General features: G+C 40.0%; 1 protein-coding gene across 4 annotated transcripts in view; it reads left to right on the top strand.

Annotated features, from left to right (window-relative positions):
• The window catches only part of LOC143116548 (inactive carboxypeptidase-like protein X2), a 309,062-nt gene that overhangs the window by 75,602 nt on the left and 220,635 nt on the right, over positions 1-12,825 (top strand). The window lies entirely within an intron of this gene.

Here is a 12,825-nt window from a genome sequence, read left to right as displayed (position 1 = left end):
TCTAGACAACATTTTCAAATCATTACTTTCAGATATTATTGACTGGGATTGTCAAATATGACTCGATCGGCTGTGTGCTGCATTTGCAATTTGGAATGGAGGAAATGCTCACTCCAAGCAGATGCAGGGCTAAAGTTAGCCGTAATGTTTGCGTTAGCTTGTGCTAAATGGCAAAACACGAACAGCCTAACGTTAGTTCATGCTTAACTGCGATAGAAACACAAAAGTCATTATTTGAAAGTACTTACATGTCGCTCATCTTGTGACTTGTCACGAACAGTAGGTACAGATCCCTCTGTCAAACAAAGTTTGATGGCCAATCCTGCAGTGTACTGTCCTAAGTTTTCAAAGCAGTCTGTCTTGAAGTGGTTCGCACACACCACAAAATTTTTGCCGACTGTTGCTGGAACATGGCCATCGACAATGAAGTGGAGCCACTCGGTTTTTCTGTCGTCTTTGGCTGGGAGAAAGTGCAAGGATTTGTGTTGTTCTGTGCAGCCAACAACACAACACTTCATGTGTGACTTGCTCTTGCTTGTAGTCATTGAGCTTGGTGTCCGTGCTCGTTAAACCAGCAAATTAATGGCGATCTTCAACTAATTGGGTGGGTGGGGCTATATGGGGGTTGAGAGGTGAGGGGTGGCGCCAGGGTGGTTCTATGCAAATTCCCTTATTTTGACGTCAGGTTAAGGGAGCCAGAAAATGGCTCATAGAAGCCTATGATTCCTGACACCAATATCGTTCAACTGACTCACAGAAAACGCATGGATGGCTTTTTTGCACGCGTGGAGTGTTGTTAGGAGCAATAGAGACCCAAATGGAGGTACAAAAGGATGCAAAAAGTGACATTTGCATAATATGTCCCCTTTAAAACAGATAATACAGAGATGGTTACTACGGTGATGCTAGGATAGACATGGTGGTTGCATAGCTTAATAAAAGTTAGACTGTTTAAAAGCTGAATGTAGATAGTTTAAAAGTTGTTGATAGACAGTAGATTGTTTAAGTTTAAGTTGTTGATAGACAGCTAGTTTAATAGATAGTTTAATGATAGTTTAAAAGTAGACCGTTTAAAAGTTGAAGGTAAATAGTTTAAAAGCTGTTGACAGACTGGAAGTTGAATGAATGTTGATATTCAAATAGTTTAATGGCTGTGTATAGGTAGATATTTGACGATAACTGAAAGTTGGAATGGCTCTAATGTTTGCTAGCAGTTATGCTAAGATTTTTAACTATGCTAACCATGCTACTTAGCTAATGTTTTATAGCAGTGTTAGCAATGCTAACTTGCTAACCATGCTACTTAGCTAACGTTTTCTATAGGGCTGTCAAAATAACTGATTAATTTCGATTAATTAATTTGAGAAAAAATAACTGATTAAAAAAAATAGTGCAGATTAATCGATTCCATAAGACCTTTGACCCCGAGCCGTTCTAGTCAGTAACCATTAGACTGTAAAATGAAGGAGAGAGAAGAAAATGTGCTGCCTAGATCATTGATTGGAACATTTACTTTTAAAAAATGGCCTGATGGTGTTAAAAATATAAAGTGTTGATTAAAATAAAGTCCTCTGCAATGTCTGCAGCAAGGAATTTGCATATCACTGGAGTTCAATGCAAAGAAATAGTGTTGACATTGAGGGGAGTGTTAATTTATTTTCATTGTGTCCCCTAGGTTATATCTGTGGCCTGAAATGCCTTGTAGTGAAAAAAAACTTCTTCCCTAAGCACTTTTGAATTTATTTTCTCAGCATATTAGGTCATATCATAGATTATTATGGCCATTATTTGAACAGTGAAAATAATAATAAAAGAGTTTTTGAACTTTAATGTCACTAATGATGATTATTCAATGATTCGATTTGAATTTAAATATTTCAAATACTGTCACAGCAAAAATTATATATGCGATTAATTTAGATTAATTAATCACAGAGTGTGTAATTAATTCGATTACATTTTTTAATCAATTGACAGCCCTAGTTTTCTAGCAGTTTAATGGTTGTGTATAGGTAGATATTTGACGATAACTGAAAGTTGGAATGGCTCTAATGTTTGCTAGCAGTTAAGATTTTTAATTCTGCTAACCATGCTACTTAGCTAATGTTTTATAGTAGTGCTAGCAATGCTAACATGCTAACCATGTTACTTAGCTAACTTAACTAACATTTTCTAGCAGTTTTGTTAAACATGCTAATTATGTTAGCAATGCTAGCATGCCAACTATGTTAACCATGTTACTTAGCTAACTTAGCTAATCATTTTTAGCAGTTATGCTAACTATGTTAACTAGCATGTTAGCATGCTAACTATGTTAACCGTGTTACTTAGCTAGCCTAGCTAATCATTTTTAGCAGTTTTGCTAAAAATGCTAACTAGCATGCTAACATGCTAACTATGCTAACCATGTGACTTAGCTAACCTAGCTAATCATTTTTAACAGTTTTGCTAAAAATGTTAGCAATGCTAACATGCTAACTTTGCTAACCATGCTAACTAGCTACAGTGGGTAGGAGTCATAGTTGATGAAAAGTGTTGACATAGTTGATAAGTTAAAAGTTGTTGATAGACAGCTAGTAATTGTATATAGTTTAAAAGTTTAAAAGTTGAATGAAGATAGTTTAAAAGTTGTTGATAGACAGCTAGTTTAATAGATAGATAGTTGAATGATAGTTTAAAAGTAGACCGTTTAAAAGTTGAATGTAAAAAGTTCAGTAGTTTAATGGGTTACATTGTTTAACAGTGGATTATTGTAGTGAGGACTTTTATTTTGAAACAGTTTTGGGCAGAGGAAACAGTTGAATAGGATGTGTAGTCTTAATTGACCCAGATTGTATACTTAAAGCCTGAGGCTGCAGGTGGCCTGGGGGCGTATTACAGAAACTTCCTAACTCGAAAATCCTATCTTATCTGTTTGGTAACTACGGTAACAAGGGTTAGGATCGGATTTAGGAAAAAAGTAATTACAGAACGGCCGATCCTAAAGTCAGTTTCTTATCTTAACTCCAGATAGGAAATGTGTATTACAGAAATATCCTAAGTTACCAAAATCCTAAATAAACTGTCCTAACTTTAGGATGACCCATCAGCTCTCCTAACTGTCAAATTACTGTTACAAATAAGCGAGATGGCAGCTCTTTTGTTATATGTAGCGCAGGTACTGTCTGTATAAATCGTCTTGTAAATAAACTACCAGTGCTTTTTCAAAGTTCACAATGTCTCGTTTTAAATGTCAAGGCCCTCGGAAGTCTAACAATGAAATATGGAGCTACTTTGAGACTCGTAAATGGTGTAAAACAGTGATTTATTTGCATGGCTAGGCCGATAACTAGCGCCCGATTTCTGAGTGCAGGGGACAAGCCGAGATGAGCTAGACATACGTTCACACTCGGTATCATGTTTCAACACACTTTAGGTCAATATCACACCGGAATTCTCCTTTAACAGAGGTAGCAAAAGCCATTGGTGGATTAGCGTGACGTTACATCAAGTTTCCAACGGGTAATGAACTCCATATTGAATTATTATTATGATCAGTTGTGAAGTGAGGTGATCCAACAACAAGTTTCATCTGTTGCTAAGTAACAGACATAAAAGCTGAACGTCGATGCTAGATCGCCTACTTAGGATATCTTAACCTGAGATAAGATAGGATATGTTTCTGTAATACCAAATTGAGAAAAATCCTATCTTACACTTCTCCTATCTTAACTTAGGACTTAAAGGAACACGCCACCCAAAATCAGTAGTGATATATGTTCTTACCGTAACTTTCACGAGTTGAGTCGTACCTCTCCCGCGTCGGTAGGTGCACTCAAACGCTCTGTCGCGCGGCGCGAATGTGTTAGCATGTTGCTATGCTAGCGGGCTCTGCCGTGGCCGTAGAGAGAGGCACATAGCAGTATTCAAACACCTCCACGTTTTACCTACTTAAATACAGTTGCACGAGTAGTTGATGAAAAATGTTAGGGCACACAACATGAAACGTGACGATTTTCCAAGCGAATAAACATGAGAACTACAATGTGTGGCGCAATAGCACTTGGGAGTACTTCAGGCAATAGGCCTATAGGCCCGACGGTAATTGTAAAGCGATTTACAAAAGATTCACTGAACAAAAATGCTGATGTGGTACATGAAAATGTAGCTAAAAATGTGGAGAATGCAATGCAATCAAGCATTTTGGACGATATATTGTCACAAGCTGGCAGAATAGGCAACAGGCCGATGTGCGTTTTATTTGGAGACTGTTTTGCGCGACAGAGACTGAGTTTGCTGCTGATATTCTGGGGATAGGCCTAGCCAATGTACGACTTTTGCCTTTTAATATATTTGCTGCATTAGATCAGTCTTTCTAGAACAGGCAAGGGCTTTCTAGCCTCACGTCAGCAGCGCTGCATCACCCATATAGCCTACATTAAAACAACCAGCGGATGGTGGGCAGGTGCAGTTTTGAAAATTGGTCAACAAACTTTGGTGCTGATGGATGGCTGATGGATGATAAGTTTTGCTATGCAGTTATGGTTGAAATAATAGCCCATCAGCGCATCTCTAGTGTGTGTGCCTCTCTCGCTCAGAGGGGAGGGAGAGGCTGAGGGTCGATCCAGCATGGATTCTAAACTCTGTGGTGGATAGGATCTACAATTAGGTGTTAATAATATTACCACGCTAGGTCGAAGTACTCCCAAGTGCTATTGCGCCACACATTGTAGTTCTCATGTTTATTCGCTTGGAAAATCATCACGTTTCATGTTGTGTGCCCTAACATTTTTCATCAACTACTCGTGCAACTGTATTTAAGTAGGTAAAACGTGGAGGTGTTTGAATACTGCTATGTGCCTCTCTCTACGGCCACGGCAGAGCCCGCTAGCATAGCAACATGCTAACACATTCGCGCCGCGCGACAGATCGTTTGAGTGCACCTACCGACGCGGGAGAGGTACGACTCAACTCGTGAGTTACGGTAAGAACATATATCACTACTGATTTTGGGTGGCGTGTTCCTTTAAGATAGGAAGTTTCTGTAATACGGCCCCTGAACACCTGCCATAGGATTCTAATTGCTTAACGGCCGTGATGGCACAATCGGCAATGTTAAGTCTATGGGGATTTTTAAAAAGTTTTTCATTAAAAGTTTAAGGGCCAATTCTCAATTCTATCGACCTATTTTACCCCTTCCCCTTCCCCCTTCCCCTTAGTTTTGCCCGTGCACGTGAGACGAAGGGCTATCTCAATTCTCATTTCGATCGAGGGGTAGGGATAAGGGCAAGGGATAGATACCCCTTAAAACCAAGTAAGATCGGGAGCTTACTTGAAACCGAGGGGTAAGAGAAATACCCAACATACACCGCTCACACCGGAAAAATAAGCACACCCGAGAGATTCATTGACATGAAATGTTGGCATTAATAAGGATTATAAAATTAAAATGGTAATTGTTTTATGTTGCATTCAATCTTGTGACCATATATTGAAGGTCCTGTTCTTCATGAGGAAGTTTTCAAAAATCGCTGTTTTGTGAATGTTAACAGCACATCATTATTTGCGCGAATGTCTCGCATTTTACATATTTCCATGTCTACCCCGCGAATTGGCAGCATACCATGTCAGAAATGTAAAGTCCAACAGCAGCTAAATTCGCTGAACTTTTTTTACCGCTCGTCTGATATGAATGCTGCATAGGCCTACTGCTGCCGACTCCTCGCATAGGCTATTACAGGTAGCGATTGCTTCTGATGTCAAGTAACGACCATTTGGATATTATTGTAAAATATCAAAGGAGTTGTGGGATGTTTACATAGCAAACTGCATGTTTATTTTGTCCCCCATCCCTGTTTCATTCACCCGGACCAGAAGGTAGGCTGCGAACGAACATAGGCACGTTCAGCTGTTGTTGAAATAATTCCTGAACGGTTTTATTCCGAGCTGAAAATAATTATAGCTGAATTATAGCCTATTTGACAGAAGACAGGTTGCTAGTGACAAAATATTACCTTTCAGTGTGGTACGATCTCTGTAAATTACGTTAATTCAAGTGTTTCAAGCATCCAGCTCTCCCTTATGGTTGGCTAGTGGTATCTCATTTCCAAGGGGAATATTCTTCACCCCTATGTCTTGCCACTCGGTTTCGAGGGACAAGGGCTAGGGGTAAGATGAAGGGATAGGGGAAGGGGTAAAACAGAGAATTGAGATTGGCCCTAAAAAGTATAAAAGTTGAAAAGACATAGCAGCTTGGTCCGTTTGAAGACCTACGTTACAAAGTTTGAACGAAGTTTCTAAGTTAAACTGTTCAAGAGAAATAGCGTACGGAAAAAGTGGTAAGCGGAATAATAATAACAAGTTGTTGAAGTTGCCTAGGAAGAACAGTACAGTGCATTTTCATGCACTGTAAAAATGCTAAGTAATAGTCACGATGCTAATCGCTAGCCATTAATTGCTAACCAGAGTACAGTAGCCTACACACTACAGTAATTACAGTAGGCTAACTAGGTAGCTAATTAGTCACTGGCTTATGTTACGCTATGTTACATAACAAAATACATGAAACCAAACAAATTACCACTACAATACATTAAGGGAAATATGCAGAGAGAAATAATATAAAAAATCATAGTTTTAAAAGTGATGGATAGTAATGTAAAGAAGGGATATATATTAGATTTAGAAAAGTGAATTAGACAGAAAGCATACCTCTTCCAGGTGACAGAAACAGGGAAGAGGTGAAGGGGGCAAGGACATAAAAATAAGAAAAAAGGAAATATTAGAGGGGGATAAGAGGAGGGGGGCAGGAAGCTCCATAGACACCCAGAAGAAGAAGACACTGTACATGGTGTATCAAAATAAGAACATCTTTGTGTAATTATAAATACTGGAAAATGTACACTGTTACATTTACACACCGTGACATCAAGACAAACAAACAAATTTACAAAAGACGCACAAGACAAAAGATGCCTGATGGAGAGGCGTAATCGCTAGCGTACCAGAGACACCTAACGGTAGACATACAAGACAGACAGACAAACAAAAATGAACAACTAATAAAATAAATAAATAAATAAAAGTCTGTGTTAACTTAACGTTAGTCCCACTCAGTCCAATGGCAATGATATGGCGTAGCTACAGCTGTGTCTTCAGACCAACCCGGAGGATTTAACGTTAACAGGCCTTCAATAAGTGATGTTAGTAGGCCCTAGAAGCTACTTGTAACAGTTAGACTGCAGTCTAGCTAGATCACTAGACAGAGACAGTAAAGCAAGCCTGTCTTTACAAAGACAGTAGGCTTACAGAACAAGACCAGACATAAAACAGACTCAGCGCTCATGCAGACAAAGATAAAGACAAACAAAAAACACTCAAGTCCACAGGCAGGTGATAGTGCTTCGCCAGCAGTTTAGTCCACAAGTCCCCTTTGGCCCTGGTGAGCAGATCAGCCAGCAGATGAGGGGGTGGTGGCCGTGGCGGTGGGCGGCTCTCTCTTCTCTCCGGCATGGTGATTAAAAAGTTGCTTGCATGATGTTCCCGTACGTTGCTCCTGGACAGTCCAGTGGCGAAACGTAGGCCTGCAGCTAGATGGCAGAGGTGTGAAAGTTGGCAGACGGTGATTTGAGTTCCCTTGGCAGACGATGTAAAAGTTCATACCAGCAACTTCTCAAGGTGAAATGCGATGACGTCTGTTGATGGTTGACGTTAGTGGATAGCAGTGTTGTAGTCAAGTCACTATGCCTCGAGTCCGAGTCCAGGTTCGAGTCCTCAGTGTTCAAGTCCGAGTCAAGTCCAAGTCATTAAAAAAAAATTCCAAGTCAAGTCTGAGTCAAGTCCACTACTCATCCGAGTCAAGTCCGAGTCGAGTCACTATTGATCACTTCACTGACACTATGGAGACATATTTCACGTCAATTTAACAATAGAGATGAAAACTAGCTTTAGGTTAACGAAGATGTAGATCATCTGCCTAATTAATTTATTTGTGCAACAGGCCATGTTCATTTCAGCGAGATGAGTGAAATAAATGTTTTTTTAAGCTGCCATCGCCATACTATTTGCTACGATATTCACCTGTTAGAAATAGAACACGTTGCTATTTCCTTTTTTTTCGTGCAGTGGATTAGGCTATCAAATCGCTCGTTTGAACAGTAACAGTAGCCTAATCCAGTTCATTCGTGGTTTTAAATATAGTTGTTTCTAGCCTACCCACGAGAGGTTCAGTTTGTCAGTTTCTCGTAGGCCTACATTGACACTACATGGACACTCTACTAGGCAATTTAATGTTATGCTTCTATATTTTATGACACCAAAATTAAGAAGTAGGCTATGCTATATCTTGATCGGGAAAACTTAGTTTATTTTTCTTTCATCCGATAATAGCCTGCTGCAAATTAACAGACAGAAGCACGGCAGGGCACGCCCCGAATGAAAATGAATGAATGGAACCTCGCTTCTCGCGTCAGTCAGGGAAAACACTGTTCACCAAGTCACGATGATCAGCTATCCAGCAGCAGTGTGTGTTGTTTAGCCTAGGCTGAGTGTAATCTTAGGTAATGTTATGTCATGTATGAGAACTAATATTGCCTAGCAATAGCCTACTACATTGAAATAGCGGCGGCCATATCTCCAGGCATTTTGAGTTAACGTTAGTTTGCTTTGCATGTGAACATGATTGCGATGTAGCCTACGACACGAAGCAGTAGCCTAACATTCCCTTGAACTAAAATTAGTATTACGAATAATTTAGATATTAAAATCATATAGCAAATTATAGCCTAATGACATACTACAATTATAGCCTTATGATATATTACAAAAAAAAGTTGAGTCCTCGACGAGTCATCGCGAGTGCGAATGCACGAGTCAGAGTCCAAGTTCGAGTCATCAGTGTTCAAGTCCGAGTCAAGTCCAAGTCATTAAAAAAAAATTCCAAGTCAAGTCTGAGTCGAGTCCACTACTCATCCGAGTCAAGTCCGAGTCGAGTCACTATTGATCCACGTCGAGTCCGAGTCGAGTCCCTATTGATCAAGTCGAGTCCAAGTCCAGCACTAAAGTAAGCATAGCCTACATGTCGTTCCATTTTTTTCCATTGCAGATGAAATCCTTAAAAGCAAAACGGACAATCTTCTGTCTCCAAACAGGGGTGCCATCACTTGTGTGAAAGTAGTATTGCCAAATTTCTTGCCAAACCCAATGTGTTGTATTTATTATATCGGAGAGAATACCATACCATAACTATACCATAGCCTATAGGCCTACTCATAATAAATGAGCAATTCACATCCCAATCACACAGGCCATTAAGTCACATTATGCTGTTACTGACTGCTGACAATTGTATAGGCAGTGTTGTAGAAGTTCATACTTCACAAGAGCTAGATAAACGTTGGAGTAGGCCTATTTTGTAAGAGGTAGTGTGGATCATAAAAGGGCATTTTTTTTTAATTCTGGCTGTTAAATAGCCTACACAATTTTAGCGCAGTTTGGGAGGGACAGAAACAGAGCAGGGCCCGTCTTGGTAGCTTCTTTCTGACTCCCGTGACGTGAACACTGGCTACTGGCAACTGCATAGTTATGTCACTTCACTGACACTATGGAGACATATTTCACGTCAATTTAACAATAGAGATGAAAACTAGCTTTAGGTTAACGAAGATGTAGATCATCTGCCTAATTAATTTATTTGTGCAACAGGCCATGTTCATTTCAGCGAGATGAGTGAAATAAATGTTTTTTTAAGCTGCCATCGCCATACTATTTGCTACGATATTCACCTGTTAGAAATAGAACACGTTGCTATTTCCTTTTTTTTCGTGCAGTGGATTAGGCTATCAAATCGCTCGTTTGAACAGTAACAGTAGCCTAATCCAGTTCATTCGTGGTTTTAAATATAGTTGTTTCTAGCCTACCCACGAGAGGTTCAGTTTGTCAGTTTCTCGTAGGCCTACATTGACACTACATGGACACTCTACTAGGCAATTTAATGTTATGCTTCTATATTTTATGACACCAAAATTAAGAAGTAGGCTATGCTATATCTTGATCGTGAAAACTTAGTTTATTTTTCTTTCATCCGATAATAGCCTGCTGCAAATTAACAGACAGAAGCACGGCAGGGCACGCCCCTAATGAAAATGAATGAATGGAACCTCGCTTCTCGCGTCAGTCAGGGAAAACACTGTTCACCAAGTCACGATGATCAGCTATCCAGCAGCAGTGTGTGTTGTTTAGCCTAGGCTGAGTGTAATCTTAGGTAATGTTATGTCATGTATGAGAACTAATATTGCCTGGCAATAGCCTACTACATTGAAATAGCAGCGGCCATATCTCCAGGCATTTTGAGTTAACGTTAGTTTGCTTTGCATGTGAACATGATTGCGATGTAGCCTACGACACGAAGCAGTAGCCTAACATTCCCTTGAACTAAAATTAGTATTACGAATAATTTAGATATTAAAATCATATAGCAAATTATAGCCTAATGACATACTACAATTATAGCCTTATGATATATTACAAAAAAAAGTTGAGTCCTCGACGAGTCATCGCGAGTGCGAATGCACGAGTCAGAGTCCAAGTTCGAGTCATCAGTGCTCAAGTCCAAGTCAAGTCACGAGTCTCTAAATTTAGCTAATGACTCGGACTCGAGTTCGAGTCTCGGACTTGAGTACTACAACACTGGTGGATAGCTAGTTAGTTAGCTAGCTAGCATCACTACGTCGACATGCAAACGTCGGATGACAGTTCAGCTCAACTAACACTCAAAAGCTCAGTCAGGTCCCACAGATGTTATCGCTCACCAGACACGAGAAGGTATCTCTCGTAGTGCAGTCATCAGGCATATTAGCGACAGGCAGTCGCTAGTCCTCACTAGTGGACGTGGATGTTGTGGTCGGGGTCTCGGACTTAGTGATGCACGATATATCGGCCGCAGATATATTATCGGCCGATATGGTCATTTTTTTACACATCGGTATCGGTCCGATGTCAAAATAGGGCCGATGTGAACAGGCCGATAATCATTCCTGTGTATTTGACGTGTGTGTAGCGATCCAAGCATGTTATCTGTCTACACTGAATCCGTTAAATATGCCCTTCTATTGCATCATATTTCTTATTTAAAATAGCAGGGCAACAAGACTGACAGAAAGAAGACACTGGGCATCTGACAAAAATTCTTTCAAAACGTTGCCTTGTATCACACTGCTCGCGTTGCTTGCAGTCAAGTTGATGGCTGGCTTGCATGTCATGTCACGCCTTGCACTCTTGCGGTAGGCTAAATATAATGTGTATCAGGCAGAATGTAGTTGGTCGTAATAGGAATTTAATAGGGCTGTAACGATATGCTATTCAAAACTGAAATCGCAACACTCGTATCCACAAACCTGTGTCGCGGTGTGAAAAGGCAGAACCGACACCCTTTCTAGTGTCTAGCAGTGCTTTGCAGCTTACGCGGCCGCATAAACAACACACATCTCCCGCTTTACTTGGCGGTAGCCTACATTACTTTCATTGTAGACTTTACCAAACAGTATAAACCCCCTGTTAACCTTTCCTGCTTTGTTTCAGACCGTAGTCAGAAACGCAGGGGAGATTCGTTATTCGAGGGCCGATGTTATAAGATTATAACGATGTTATAAGATTAATGTTATAGAATAACGTCGGGGTCACGGTCCCATTTCTGATGAGCAAAATACACGAGCTGAACTTTATGGAGTTTTATTTCGGACAGTAACACCGCTCACACTGTGTACAGACTCCAACTTGAACTTCCACACTCTCTGCTCCAGTCGCATACATGCACTTCCTCACTCTATCTCCCTCCTTCCCAGCTTCTTCCCACACACACACACACACACACACGGAGCTCTCTTAAAGGAGCCGCAACACCATTTTACAACACCCCTCTCTTTGCCCCGCTCTCTCTCGCTCACTCAATGGACACGCGCGACTCGGCCAACGCAATCCAAATAAAACATTACAATCGTGAAAGCAAGGACTCATAGAAGACGACTAGCTAAATTACTATTAAATCTGCTTAGCAACATTAGCATGCTGCACATATTTGTTTAAAACTCTTGGTTTCAAGTTGACTGATCATCTCAATACCAATGTTTCCCAAAAGTGCCTGTACCAAGGAGAACAAGTATTACCTTTAAACTTAAACACACATGGGGAAACTGAACAGTCCAATCAGTAGACTATGATAAGCTAGCCAACTATGCTACTTTGTTTACAATATTTCCAGGCTTCAACCACACAGCTGAATTAAAGAGGGAGAGTTGTAATATAAATAGTAGGCCTATAGTGTGCCATACCTATAGGCTAATCTGCATAAAGTGCATAAATATCAGACATTCAGTATTCTCTCTTTTTATATCAGGGTATAAAATAATAGATATATTCTATTATATTGTAATCCTCTGGTGTTCTAAGGTAGGCTATTGAAACGTTATTTAAAAAAATGCATTTTGGAAAATAGCTCTTTATTTGATTATCATAAGAATGTGTTTTCTATACAGATATATCGACATCGGTAAATATCGGTATCGGCCATAACAGCAAAATTAATATCGGTTATCGGTATCGGCCACAACCGCGTTGATAAAAGCGCCTACATTGTGATCTAATCCAATTTCAGGATCCTTGTTTCCCTTTGAACAACCCATTTTCAAGATTTGATCCAATCCGATAGCCGAAATCCGGTAACTGAAATCCGATAACCGAAATCGGATCACATTTGTTTTGAACAATTGGGCCCAAACAATCAAAGCATATGTAAACGAAAAAGTTATGCTACCTCATGTTCATTTTGCTCGGACCCCGTTAATCACCACT

This window comes from Alosa pseudoharengus, unplaced genomic scaffold, assembly GCF_046254945.1.
Source record: "Alosa pseudoharengus isolate Yale_2024_CS ecotype anadromous, Long Island Sound unplaced genomic scaffold, YU_APseudo_1.1 YU_APseudo_1.1_scf_11, whole genome shotgun sequence".
Taxonomy (NCBI): domain Eukaryota; kingdom Metazoa; phylum Chordata; class Actinopteri; order Clupeiformes; family Clupeidae; genus Alosa; species Alosa pseudoharengus.
This window is presented reverse-complemented; position numbering and strand designations above follow the sequence as displayed.